This window comes from Carlito syrichta, unplaced genomic scaffold (genome assembly GCF_000164805.1).
Source record: "Carlito syrichta isolate Samal-C Ts95f unplaced genomic scaffold, Tarsius_syrichta-2.0.1 Scaffold304334, whole genome shotgun sequence".
Lineage (NCBI taxonomy): Eukaryota > Metazoa > Chordata > Mammalia > Primates > Tarsiidae > Carlito > Carlito syrichta.
Genome location: NW_007248430.1, coordinates 484841 through 497979, shown reverse-complemented (window position 1 = coordinate 497979; position 13139 = coordinate 484841). Strand labels below are relative to the sequence as shown.

Genomic DNA, 13139 nt, shown 5'->3' with positions numbered 1-13139 from the left:
CAAAAAAAAAAAAAAAAAAAAAATTTACTCACAGTTTTTCTGCACACAAATCAGGCTCAAAATTTTTAGAGTTATATCGTTCCTAGTGATATTACTGAGAATTCAGTAAGAGTCATTAGATTTCAGTTGGTAGATTTATCAAGGCCTGTGATGGAACAGCTTATCTGAATGCTTTTTATCTAACAGGCCATTTTTCATTAACTTTCTAACACCTAGGCACTCAAATCGTGGGCAATTTATTTGGGTAGAATGGTTCAATGTAAAACATGGCAGAGATCTCTTCCAACTTTCCTCTCTTTTGACCCTTAGATATGGAGTGACTATGCATTCCCATTAACTAACCACACCCTGATTTAGATAATAGATTTATAGTCACTCTGTCTACATATCTAGGCTCCTGACTTTCAGAACTGTTGAGGCAGGAAATAGTACTTCTTGGCATATACTAGCTGCCTGACAATTGGTATGCTCCCCGTCCCCCCGCCCCGTTGCTCAATTCAGGGGAGACAAAGAAGAGGAGGAAAATGTCCTAGCAGATAATGCTGAGCTGATAAAGAGATGTCATTACCATTGCCCCTGAGTGGCTTGCTTCATACCTTAGGTATTTCATTTGATATCCATTTTTCAGAGAAGGGAGATAGTGTCAGTCTTCTCTTATCATAATTTTATCCCAAGATCCTCTACTTTTTTTGTGATATTCCAACCCATCCACTATCCTTCATCTATGGTTCTGAGAAATATTGCTATTCTGTTTTCACTCTCCCACACATATCACCCAACACAAGATGTAGCAGGGCATAATTACACAATCACATAATTGCATACTTATGCACTGATGCCACCAAGACATGCTCGTGTTGAATGCATGTTATAATCCAAACTGATCCTAGATATCAACAAAAGACTTAATAATGAAAAACTATAATAATTTAAACAGTTCAAAGCACTTATTGAGAGTGATTGCTTCCTAAGATTATTTTACAAGATTTTTTAGCAAATTCAAACAAAAAGTTAGCTAAAATTATGGTTTTTTTAATCCTCAAAACTATTTTAACACATCCTGATAGATGAAATATATTAAAATACTCTTGATTCTTAAACCATTTCTGTAAAACTTTTCACAAGTAAAGAAAAAGATATTACATTATTGAAATTTATCTTTATTATTAATGTAGTTAGTAATTACATCCTCTCCCAAATAAAGTCCTTAACTGAAAAGTCTAATGGAATATTACCAGAAAAATTACACTTCTGGTTTGCAAAGTCCACCACCACCTCTGCTTCCATTCTCCTCCAATTTCAGCCAAATTCATTAAGGGGGAGATTTACCTAAACATGAAAATATTATTGGGAGATCAGCAAACAGCTCTTACTTTTCATTTATAACAGGTTCATCACAGGTTCTTGATGTAGGTTATCTTTCCCTACATCCAGATACCATTTCAGTAGTCAGTATTCTATTGCCAATGTTATTCATTGTTGTCATTAAAGTGCATGTAAAATTCCACAATGCCTGGGCCTTCCTCAAGACTTCCCATGTGGCAAGTGAATGCAAGAGAATGCCTAGAGGAGACTGGCTCTAGGAAAGATTCAAGAGGCTTCTGGAACCCCAACAGAAAGGGCAGGAAAAAAAAAAAAACTTCTAGTAGAAAGCTTCATAAAGGAGGTTAGTTCCCTTAAGGAAAGGAAGTCTCCTTGCATTGACTTTTTTTTTTTTTCCTCTCTACACAAATCCTGGTGAAAGTACTAATGAAACTGAAGGAGTTAAAGAAGGAAGGAGCTTGAATAATTAACTTAGATGCTGGGAAGCCAATCTGTAGTAATCAAAGTAGATATGTATAATATGTGGGTATATGTTGGTCTAATCCAATGCAAATTTTAACTAGAACCTGTTTTTAAACCATTCATTCTGAATAAGAAACAGATAACCGACGTATGTACAGTAAGCTTAATGTGAAACAATATTAGTGTCCAATTCAAAAATAAATGTAACTAAAGTATGTTCTGCAGGAAAGTGTTTTGCTACTGAAGATTAATTATTTCTTTCAGAAAATCCATATGCACAAATAGCCTTTTCTGAGGAACCAACTGATCTAAGAGAAGAGATGGTTTATCTTACAGACAAGGTTTTAATTTCCAAGAACAGACTACCCAAAATGAGTTACACCAGCTTTGCTCTATATTGTCCCCCACCCTTTCTTCCTATCTCAAAGAAAAAACAATTCTTGAACCTTTCTTCACCTGTCTTTTCTAAGACCTTTATTTATTTATTTGTGTTTCTTCTTTCCTCAATTTCTCACTCTACAAAGGAGCTTATGTTTCTCTAATACTAACTAAAATCAAATTTCTCCACAGTACCTTCCTCCTCAAGCTATAAAATATTATCTTTTATTTTTCACTGATAATAATATACTTGTTAGATTTTTATCATTTCCCATTTAGTTGTCAGTCAGAGCTCCTGTCTCTGCCGATATAAATCTCTTCTCTTAAAATTCATTCATTACCTAATAATAATAACTAAGTCCACCAGTTTTACCCTATTCTCCTATTACTCAACTCCTTTATGGGTTTTCTATTGTTGCTGATCCTTATTTTAGTCTTTATCTGCTTTGCCTCCTATGACATTGTTTGTTATTCTTCCAAATTCTCCCATTATTTGTCCACAATTAACTAATATATTTTCTTGATTCTTTTTACTCTCCAAACTTAAGATTATGCCCCCACTCATCTTCAATTCCCCATTGATGTGCATTTATGCTAATTCTTGCCCACAACTTCATGCAGATTCATATATTCAGTCTTAACTTCTAATCTGATATATGGACATAAAATGTTCAGCTTCTTACAGAAGACCTCTATGTGTGAGCATGTGTCAGTATGTCAAATGCATAACTTCGAAAGACAAATTCATTATTTTTCATTATTTTGCTGACCCAGAGGAAAAATACCATCAACACAGGCTTCAATCAGATTCAATTATTTGCCATTCTTTGTAATTTTCCTCTATACAATACTATAGAGTTCAGCATTTTCTTGTATTTGCTTATCTTAACTGTGTGCCTGGAGTAAGCAACTTTCTGTATTTATTTATATCCAATTCACTCTTTTTTTTTTTCTTTTTTGAATCAGGGTCTCACTCTGTCATGCAGGCAGGGGAGCAGTGGCATTATCATGTAGTCTTGAGCTTCTGGGCCCAGGTGATCCTTCCATCTCAGTCTCCAGAGTAACTGGGACTATAGGTGCACACCACCACACCTGGCTAATTTATTGATTTTTTTTTTTCTTTATAAAGACAAAGTCCAGCATGTTGTCCAGGCTGGTCTCAAACTCCTGAGCTCAAGCAATCCTTCCACCTAGACCTCTGAAAGGGCTGGGATTACAGGTGTGAGCCACCATGCTCCACCTCCAATTTACTCTTAAAGATCTAATTTAACTATCACATCCTCCTAAAACCTTATTCCCCGAGCTCCTTGTGGCGAAAAATTGTCACTATTGTTTTATTCTGGATCCCAAGATGTAACACAGTGCCTGGCACAAGATAGGTGTTCATATTACTGTCCCATTCCTTGTCTCATCTTTCTTCATCCCTTATTTTGAGCTAGGGAAGTATCTGTACACATTTATTTCCATATTATACTCCTTGAGATACTCTGTGATTGTGTATTTCTCAGTCTCAACCATGGACAGTTCTTTGGAGATACATGACATTCTGTAAATAATACATGTAGAAGTGACATACTTTAATGCTCTTCTGAAAGATATTGAAGAAATAGGGCACTGCTTGTGCCTAGTGAGGGAGAAAGGGAGAGAAGCCAGGGAAGAGGTGATATTCTTATATGTGTCAATAGACTAATCTATATTTACAGGAAAAGAGTGTTGTGAGCTAGTATTGGCCATCCATGTCAATCATGAGTATAGGATAGAAGAGTATAACTCATCTAATCGTGAAAAAAAAGCATTCTAAGAAGCAGAGAGTCTCCACATTTGTTAACTTTGTTTTCTTGGATGTTTTAACAAGAACCTTAAGAAAATTGAACACTGAATATAATACGCCATTGAGCAACCTGTACATTAAAATAAGCCTTATCTTACAAAATTTACCGATACACACTACACACACACACACACACACACACACACACACACACACACACGACTGAATATCAGTACACCTGGTAGATGCTATCTGGATATGTTCACATGAAGTAAATTGTGTTATTGCTATGAAAGATATTGAAAACTGTCAACCAGTGTTCCAGCCTGACTTCATTTTAATTTAGTACGTGACTCTGGGAAATCCACTTACTCTGTCATCCACAGTAGCTTTTCTTTAAATCATAATATGAATACATGCTTTAAAATCTGTTATTCTAAAAAGCTCTATGTATATAGAACTAGGTGGAAGTGAAACCTCTCTATAGATTCCGCTTGTTTAAAAAGCAGATTTTCTTTTCCTGGTTTGTCCACACCATTTAATAAAATAATTTCCCCTGGCCTTCACAACCTCTGACACAGCACAACTACCTCTTTATAGGAAAACAATGAATGACATAAAAACATCCTGAAGAATCCCCACCTCCTGCCACCTCCACCATCTCTCTCTCTCTCTCTCTCTCACACACACACACACACAGCTGTTTCACAGTAGGAGGGCGTGAGGTATTTAAAAACAATCTTCCTAAAATCATTTAAAAATATTTAAGCATTTATTTAAATGCATCTAAATGACAATAGTGGTTTTTAAATGTAGGATTTCTATATATCTTGATTCCTACTATCCTGATAATGATAAAATATGATTTCAGAGAAAGCACAAGAAGCAGCAGAGAGAAGCAGGTCTGTTGCATGCAATTTCCACCTCCTGAGTCATTCTACTCTTTAGCACAGCTAAAGAGCTAATGTCACATGGCCTAAAATAATTTAAAATGTGAGCATCTTCTACAATATCAACTATTTTAAATGGCCACATCTTATCACCACAAATCCACTAAAATCTAAGAAAAACCTATTTTCACAACAATTAATTTGTTTTGGTTGACTCCTCACATCCATACTGGGGGGTGGAGGAGAGTCTACATTATAATTCCGAGTCTATTAAACACATTACTTAAATCTAGTTCATGTAGGAGAAATGACATATTATTTCCAAAAGGTAAAAACAAAAGGATAAACGACTTGTGCTATCACAACCAGCAGAAATTGTTCAAAAGGCCTTGAGCTCAGGATGCTGGCATGCCTCTGAGGCTGCCATCAGAAGGCGCAGCCCTGGGCTGTGGCAGGGCCACTGCCATGTTAATCTGCTTCATTACATCTCTACAATTTGTTCACTGCGTTAAGGAGCAGTATTTCCCTTGTGGGAGAAACACCCATCCTTCACTTTGAAAGCTGCACCTTTAAAAAACAGCCATAGATGGACACTAATGGCTACCAAGCCAAAGAAAGATTAAAATACAATATGCCATAGTCAGAGCTCATTTCAGCCTAGGAAGATTTTAAAATGCACAACAGCTAGAATTAGACCTTTTGAATCTTTAAATCTGAATACAAGCTTACAAAGCATATATCTTATTTTAAATATAGTTATTAACATAGATAAACATTCACTGACAGATTAAAGATAGAATCATGCCGGCTTACCTGAAATAAAGAGAATTGTAAATCATAGCACAGAATCCATGTATGTGTTGAATATAATAGTCTCCAGTGCAATTCTTCAGAATTTTTACTAGAACAGAAAATAAAAATCTCACATATGTTCAATTCTCACCAAAGAAGAAAAAACAAGAAAGGATGACCACAGCATCCTCTCTGTTTGTGTCTTAGCTTTCTGTTCTGACACTCACTCGATGGTACCCACTGTCTGTTAGAAAACAGCATGCTAAATTGAAATAAATAAATAAATAAATACAAGGCAGCATCTTACGTGACAGCTCCATCTCCTGGCCAAAAGCGGAACCATTTTAATTCAAGTTCCTGTGGCAATGTAGCAGTTAGTATAATTAAATGGTGGAGAACCCACAATTCCACTATATTTGAAATCAACTACCTTAATTAATTGTAAGCTAGACACTTAAAAAGAATTATAATGTGAATTACTAAAAATTGTAATTTTACTTTTTAGTTAAATTTATTTACTTCATGTTTAAACTAAATGCAAGCTTTCATAGCATAATAAAAAATTTAATTCTTATCCTAAGATTTGTTTAACTTTATGTACCATCTAAAAAGTAACATGTACCTCATACAAAATAGTTTTAGTTGTCAAGTTTATTGTTAATGGACATCTGCTTGTAAAGAAACATAAGATTTTTTTACTAGAGAAGTTAACTTGCAACACATTATGTTGTTATTGTTGTTTGGGGGCATTGCTGAAAGGTTAAAGTTCATGCAGGACAATTAAATGACTAAAAAACAAACCTAAAAATCTTTAGTCAAACCAAGCTGTATAAATCATTTCAAAAGATGTCACATTAAATTTTATATAAAATTTTATAATTATAGTACATCATAGTGTGTAAATCTATTTTATCAGGGGAATAGAGTCACAATTAAATTGTTAAAATAATCAGGTTTATTTTTTAAATGTTAAAGTAGAAGAATAGGCATTTTTTCCTACCATTTTTAATAATACCATTTAAAATTGGGAGCAAGTATTAAATTAGCTCTAATTCCCCACTGCAGTAGCGCTGTCCGTCGTGCTGAAAACCAGTTTCAGAACTCTTCGAGGGTTCTGTGTCTTAAACTGGTCTGAAATATTGTCTTTGTAAGAGTTGTTACAAATTTAACTTTCAAAGTGCTAGATTAGCAAGAACAATTGATAGCATCTAATATACAAATAGGTAAGTAATATTTTATCCCCAAAATATGCTTATATACATGTCCACCAGAAGCCATAATGTTGATGAATCTATTTATTAAAAATACAATTGCAAGTCATACTTTTTTGGGATTCTTTATACATTATTTCATTTTCTACCTGCCAAAGTTTTACTGCATACATTATACCAGTGTGAAATTGTGTCCTCATTATTAAATCGATAAGAAAGCCAAAGCTCATGCTTCAGTTACTTATGCAGAGTCAATTAATAAGTAAATAAGAACAAACCCAATTCCTTAGAGTTTACCTTACTTCCAATTATACAATATCATTAAGATATATTTGTATGGTTTTGAAAATATGCTATTAACACTACACAAATAAATAATTAAAAGTAACTTGGTCAGTCAAATTATTTTAATGTATACATTCAACTATTTTATCTCATGTTTTCTGTGCTATCTTAAGATACTATTATAAACTCTCAGCACACATAAATTATAATATTTTCCCAAATTTTCCACCAAATCACTTCTGAAGCTTAAACTCCGATGACTTTAAAGCCTGAGAGCCACAAACAAGAAATATCATTGACATTTAACTTTAAAATCATGGGAATTTTACAGTAATTTATAAAATGCTTAAATGTTTTTCTAGCATAGTAATTATTTTCCCCATAATCTTAAAGTAAATTTTACCCATAAAGAAGATGTGCTTAACTTGTTCTGGAATTTTGTGAACCTCTAGGCATACCACCACATGTTCCTAGTGATACAATATCCTAGTTTGAGGACCATGGGATTATGTGACAGAGCAACTAAAGTAGTCCTATCAAACCCTAAGCCGTATCACACACACCTCTTCTCAAAACTTCCCAGTGGCTACCCACCTCCCTTAGAATAAAGCCAGTGCCTGCCCAAATGCTTGGAATACTCTGCTTAATCTGAGCCCTTTTATCTATCTGATGCTATTCTTACCCTCACTCAATCTACTCCACCCATTCTGTCTTCCTTCCAGTTACTCAAACATAGCAGGCATGCCCCCTCCTCAGGAAGTGTCCACCTTTCAGTCTCTTTGCCTGGAATGCTCTTGCGTGGTCCCTACCACTCACTTCTCTCACCTGGTCATGGCTCAGAGCTGCCTCTGTAGTGGGGCTGACCCTGACTCCCAATACCACATCTAGCCCCTCCTCTGCTTTTTTTTCTCTGAAGTACTTAGCTGACATACCTCATATTTTGTTTATCGTCTGCCTCCTCCAAGGAAAATGTAAATTTCATAAAGACAGAGATGTTTGCCTGTTTTGGTCACTGTTATAAATCTGGTTCATAAAACAGCAGCTGGAATAAAAAAGCTGTCCGAATAATGAGTAATTATCCTAGACATAAAAATGCAAATCATTTGTATTAATTCATCATGGGAGTTTTATTATTTCTATGTGTGGATTCCTATGTTCTTATTAATAGGTGGTCATAGATTGCAAAATCAATAAAGAAAATGCTTTGTTCTTTGATTATATTATCTAAACTATGTTTAGATATTATATGTAAGTGGCTATTTAATAAATATATTGAGTTAATGGTGCCAGTGTTGAAATTAGAGCACTATGCTCCTGAATTGTTTTTAATAGAGTTCTGACAAAATTTTGGTTAAAAAGTATTGAACAACTCTTAGTTCATATTAGTGCTTTTTTCCCCCAGGGTAAACAGTTTTTGGAGTGACTGTTGTAACCTTATCTCTTATGAAAAAAATGTTTATTCTCATCTAGTACATTTTAGCTGTTTTGAAATAAGTTACAAAAATATAAGCAATGTGTTCTGTATTAGTATGTATGTACACACACACACACAGAGACACACACAAATACACACAATTTCTTCCTGAAATCAGCTTGAGTTAGTCATTCACTTGGCTAGCAACGACAAAACAATGGCACATAATTTCTCAATGATTTATCTCTCCAGCACTGATTTAATGATAAAATTCTCACTTTTATTATGGTTTCTTAATGTTCAAAATTATTTTAATTTTTAGGGATAAAGAAAAATAAACTCTATGTCGCCTCCATTAAGTTGTGGGTATTAAGCATGACTTGGTTTGATTAATTTTTTTTTCTACCATTTTTCAGCCACCCAGGCTTTTCATCATCCATCTGATTTAGAAAATAAAGGAAGATCAAGAATCTAGTTTATACCTAATATTTGTTCATATTTTTCTTGCATCACTTCTTCCTATGGAAAATATCTGCATTGGAGAAATAGAAATGAACAGATATTTGAAAAGGACTATTTCATTTGCATAGTTTTAGTCACCTTAAAATATACAAAATTCTTTTAAATTATTGGTCACCTACTTGAGGATAGTTTTAAAAAGTTGAATTCCATATCTAAAGCTTCTTCGTAGAATTATCATTATAGCATCACAGACCTTCAAACTAAAAAAGTAGATTTTTAATGCCATGTTCACAGATTGCTAATGCTGATGCAAAAGATAGCTTATTACACTAGTTCCAATTAGTGTGAATTATTGACATTTAAAAGCATCTTATCGAAAGATGGGTGAAGAAACAAAGGAGAGAGAAAAATTAAGCTGGCAAAAGCATATATTTTCATCAACAAAGTCTGACAAACAATATTTTCCATATTTTTTTGAAAGTAGGTGTGCTACAAATTATGTCAGCAATAGATAAAAATTATTGAGCATTTTTATGTGCCAAGCAGTGTGCTAAGCATTTTGCATAAATTATTAAATTCTCAACAGCAGACCTGTAAAGTAGGTATTTTTTCGCTCTTAGAAAGAGAAGGAAAAGAAAGTCAAATGTTCCTCGGCTGGTGAAAGATATCTTGAACTCCAACTCAGACATCCATTCTCAATGCTCAAGTTCTGCTTGAGTTCTACTTGAGACCCCAGGAGATATAAACTCTAAGGAAATGATTCCTGTGAACTTTAGAATGTATGTGCTTTTTGTTCTCAGCTCCAGTTGCTCACCAACCATGTAAGCCTAGAGGGTAAGATGGAAGTGAAAGAGAAGGATGGTTTTCAGGAGAACCTCCCTTCATTGCGGTATTTCAGAGCAGGAGATGGGTTTACAATGGATGGAAGGATTACCTCAGGAAAAGAAACAGAAGCAGTAGGAGTGAGTAAGGAAAATAAATTATCATGAGACTAATGAATGTAGAAGAGAGCACAGTGCTAAAAGAAGAGAAGCACAGGACCCCTTCTCTGCCAGAGGCCTATCTCTTCCCAGATGACCCTCTTAAGGAGAGTAGCATTGCATGACTCACTGAGCAATGGAGAGTTCTCATCCACAAGCCTCACGTGATCCTGTAACTGACACCAGGAATACAACAATGCTGAGGATAACTGAAGTACACTTAGGCTGTCCTAACATTGCTGACCAGAAGATGTGCTTATGTAGAGGAGTAAAAAACTCAGTCCAGCATGATGAAGAATCTCTCAGACAAACTGACACCCTCTGAACCCTATGCCAAAATACGGTCACCAGGTGTCCACAAAAAAGCCTCCTAATCGGTGGAAGATCGATCATAAACTCCAAGTCCTTTTTATGGCAGCCCATTTCATAGAGTTAAATTTTTTGAAGCTTATCATCATTATTGCTAATAATAATAATTATCTGCTAAGAAACTGCACTTGGTAAATTTCTAATTTTACTTCTGACAATTTCACCCCTCAGTGGAGTGGAAAACAATAGGTTAAAAAAAAGACAATCCTGTTCTTAATTCAGCGAACAAAGATCTTTAGGAGGATCTCCCTGGGCTGAGTTATGGGACGAGGTAGAAAGAGCACAGATTATTAGAATTCTAGGGGCCAAACTGAGCAGAGAGCTCTGCTGCTCACTTATACAAAATGTGAAGACAGAACCCGAGAAGGGCAGATGGAAGTATTAATTATCAGAAGCAATTCCCACTCTTATTGGCCCCATTGCACTGTAACAAGTTATAGGGACGACAGCTATATGAGAAAATTCCAGCATGGCAAATGAGAAAAGGAAACTGAAAGGAAATTTCTAGAGCACTGGGGCCTAAAAAGTACCAATTGTTCTGTTGCTGAAGTGGGAAGAGGAAGATTAGTTCTGGAGAAATTTCTGAGTGTTTCCAGATTCACTTTATAGAGAGCATAAGTACTCCCTGGTAAGTTTCTGGTACATCTATTCCCTTGGCCCCATTCATCACAGTGAGAGACCACTGCCCTGCTTGAACTCTGCTGAAAACATACTTGGCATATGTGCAAAGTCACAACCAGCCAAGAATACCTGTAATGACAAAGTCAGATAGGTATATATGCTGAGGCAAGTTCTAAAAGTGCAGTGTCTCTTGTGTTGGGTTAGATTAAAAAGTTATACATTGTTTTGCAAGCAGCTGCACTATATTTTGTAAACCGTCATGCTTTATCATAAAAGCTTTTTAAGATCAAAACAGAGAGTTTTCTTGGCACTGTCTGTGCTTTGCCCTTGAAGGCTTACTTAACGACGTCATTTTGTACTAATAAAAAATCTGATAGGTAAGAAACTCGGGGCCTTTGTCCTGTGAGGCAAAGTGTCCCCTGGTTCCCCCACCTTCTAGTTCTAAAAGTGTTTTGTGAACTGTGTTATACCACGCCGTTCCTCTTTCAGGATCCTTCACAAGGCAGCCACGCAAGACGCGGCAGAGTGGATCCTGAACAGGGACTTGAAGAGAAGGTCTGCTACAAGTGAAGAAAGTGAAAGAAAGTGCAGTTACAAGCAGCAGACGGTAGCTGTGCACTCGATGGAGTCGCGACTGTGAGTGGGCAAATAGAAGTTCTAAGTAAACCAGGGTAACACATGGGGAAGAATCAGTCTCAAGAAACTAAACATTATATTCAATTGCATAAATGTAAGTTAAGGCAGTCAGGAGCTCGGGTGCCTGAATCTAAAATAGAGGAATAGTTAGAAGCTATAGTTAAACATAACCCTTAGTTCCCAGACGAAGGTACTGTAGACCCAAAATGCTGGGAATGAGTAGGAGAAAATCTAAAACAGGCGCATCAATCTGGGGCTTGTCTTTCTGTTTTTTTCTATGTGGGGATTAGTTAAACATGTTTTGGAGCCTTTGCGGGAATGCAAAGAAAAACGTATGCCTACGGCTCCCCCTCAAACTCACCCTTTCATTGGTAAGGATCATGACAAATCTCATCCTGATAAAGTGTTTTACAGAGGTGGCATTAACGCCCCCTGCAGTCAGTTTTACAATCTGCTAGCATAGAAGATTAAACCTTTCTGGCCTGCCCTATAACTATTGCCCTCGATCCACAAGTCCAAGGACAAAACATACATACGCATGCTCCTTTTAATTTTAAGGCCCTTAAGGCTCTCGGTGACAGTGTGTAAAAGAATAGCATCACGGCTCCCTTTACTGTAAGTATAGTGGAAAGTATGGCAAGACATCAGCTTCTTCCTTGGGATTGGCATATGGTGGCAAAGGCTACCCTAGATGGAGGAGATTATTTGATTTAGAAATTGTCAGATTTTTGCCAAGAGCAAACCCACATGAATCAGAGAAACAATGTTCAAATTACTTTTGAGATGCTAATTGGAACAGGCCCCTACCTTGGTCTGGCCAACCAACTAATATATGACCGGAGGTGGCTTGGAACGAGCAGGAAGCCGCAGAGTCGTCGGAAGCTGCACTCAGTGTTGCCTGCCACGGTGCCAGCAGCCAACCCTTCACCTCAGCTCCAGTCTGAGAATTAAGCAATTTCATGCCTGTACGATGATCATGCAAGGAGTCAAGCTGGTGCCTGAGATTAATGCACCATTGAGACCACCTTGGACGCATCAGTTCAGATAGGGAGAGATTTTCGGTCCCTGGCTAGGTAGGCCTATGTCCCCTGTCAGTTTTGAAAAAGTTACGAAAGATGGACCTTCCTCCCTCCACACCCCCTATGATTATGGGATCAAAATCTCACAGAGGGGAAGTTGAGGAAGAACAACTAGCATGGCTCAGACACAAATGAGTGTTTTGCAGGCAAGCATAGCTTAAATAACTAGCAAGTCAGATGGTAAGGCATCTAGGCACCGTCTTCGCAGACATAACTCTCTTGAACAGTACCTGCACATTGACCAGGCACACCAGACCCAGGCACACCAGACCCAGCCTTGGAGTGTGGGGCGGCCAGTATAGTCAGTTACCAAGGCCATAAACAAGGCAGTAGGAAGTGACCAGAGATACTGAGGCATGGTGTTCTAGGAGAAAAACCTAACAAAACAGCAACTTTCTTCATTATCTCAAAAATTCCTCATGGCAGGTGAGCTAGGAGTTAAACAATAAAAATTGAAACTTAATAG

General features: G+C 36.6%; 1 protein-coding gene across 1 annotated transcript in view; it reads right to left on the bottom strand.

Moving 5' to 3' along the window:
- The window catches only part of SCN2A (sodium voltage-gated channel alpha subunit 2), a 138318-nt gene extending 132452 nt beyond the window's left edge, over positions 1-5866 (bottom strand). Inside the window, exon 1 of the mRNA XM_021713178.1 lies at positions 5638-5866. The gene's annotated coding sequence lies outside the window, so the exon portion shown is untranslated. The remainder of the gene's footprint in view (positions 1-5637) is intronic.
- Between the last annotated feature and the right edge of the window lie 7273 nt (positions 5867-13139).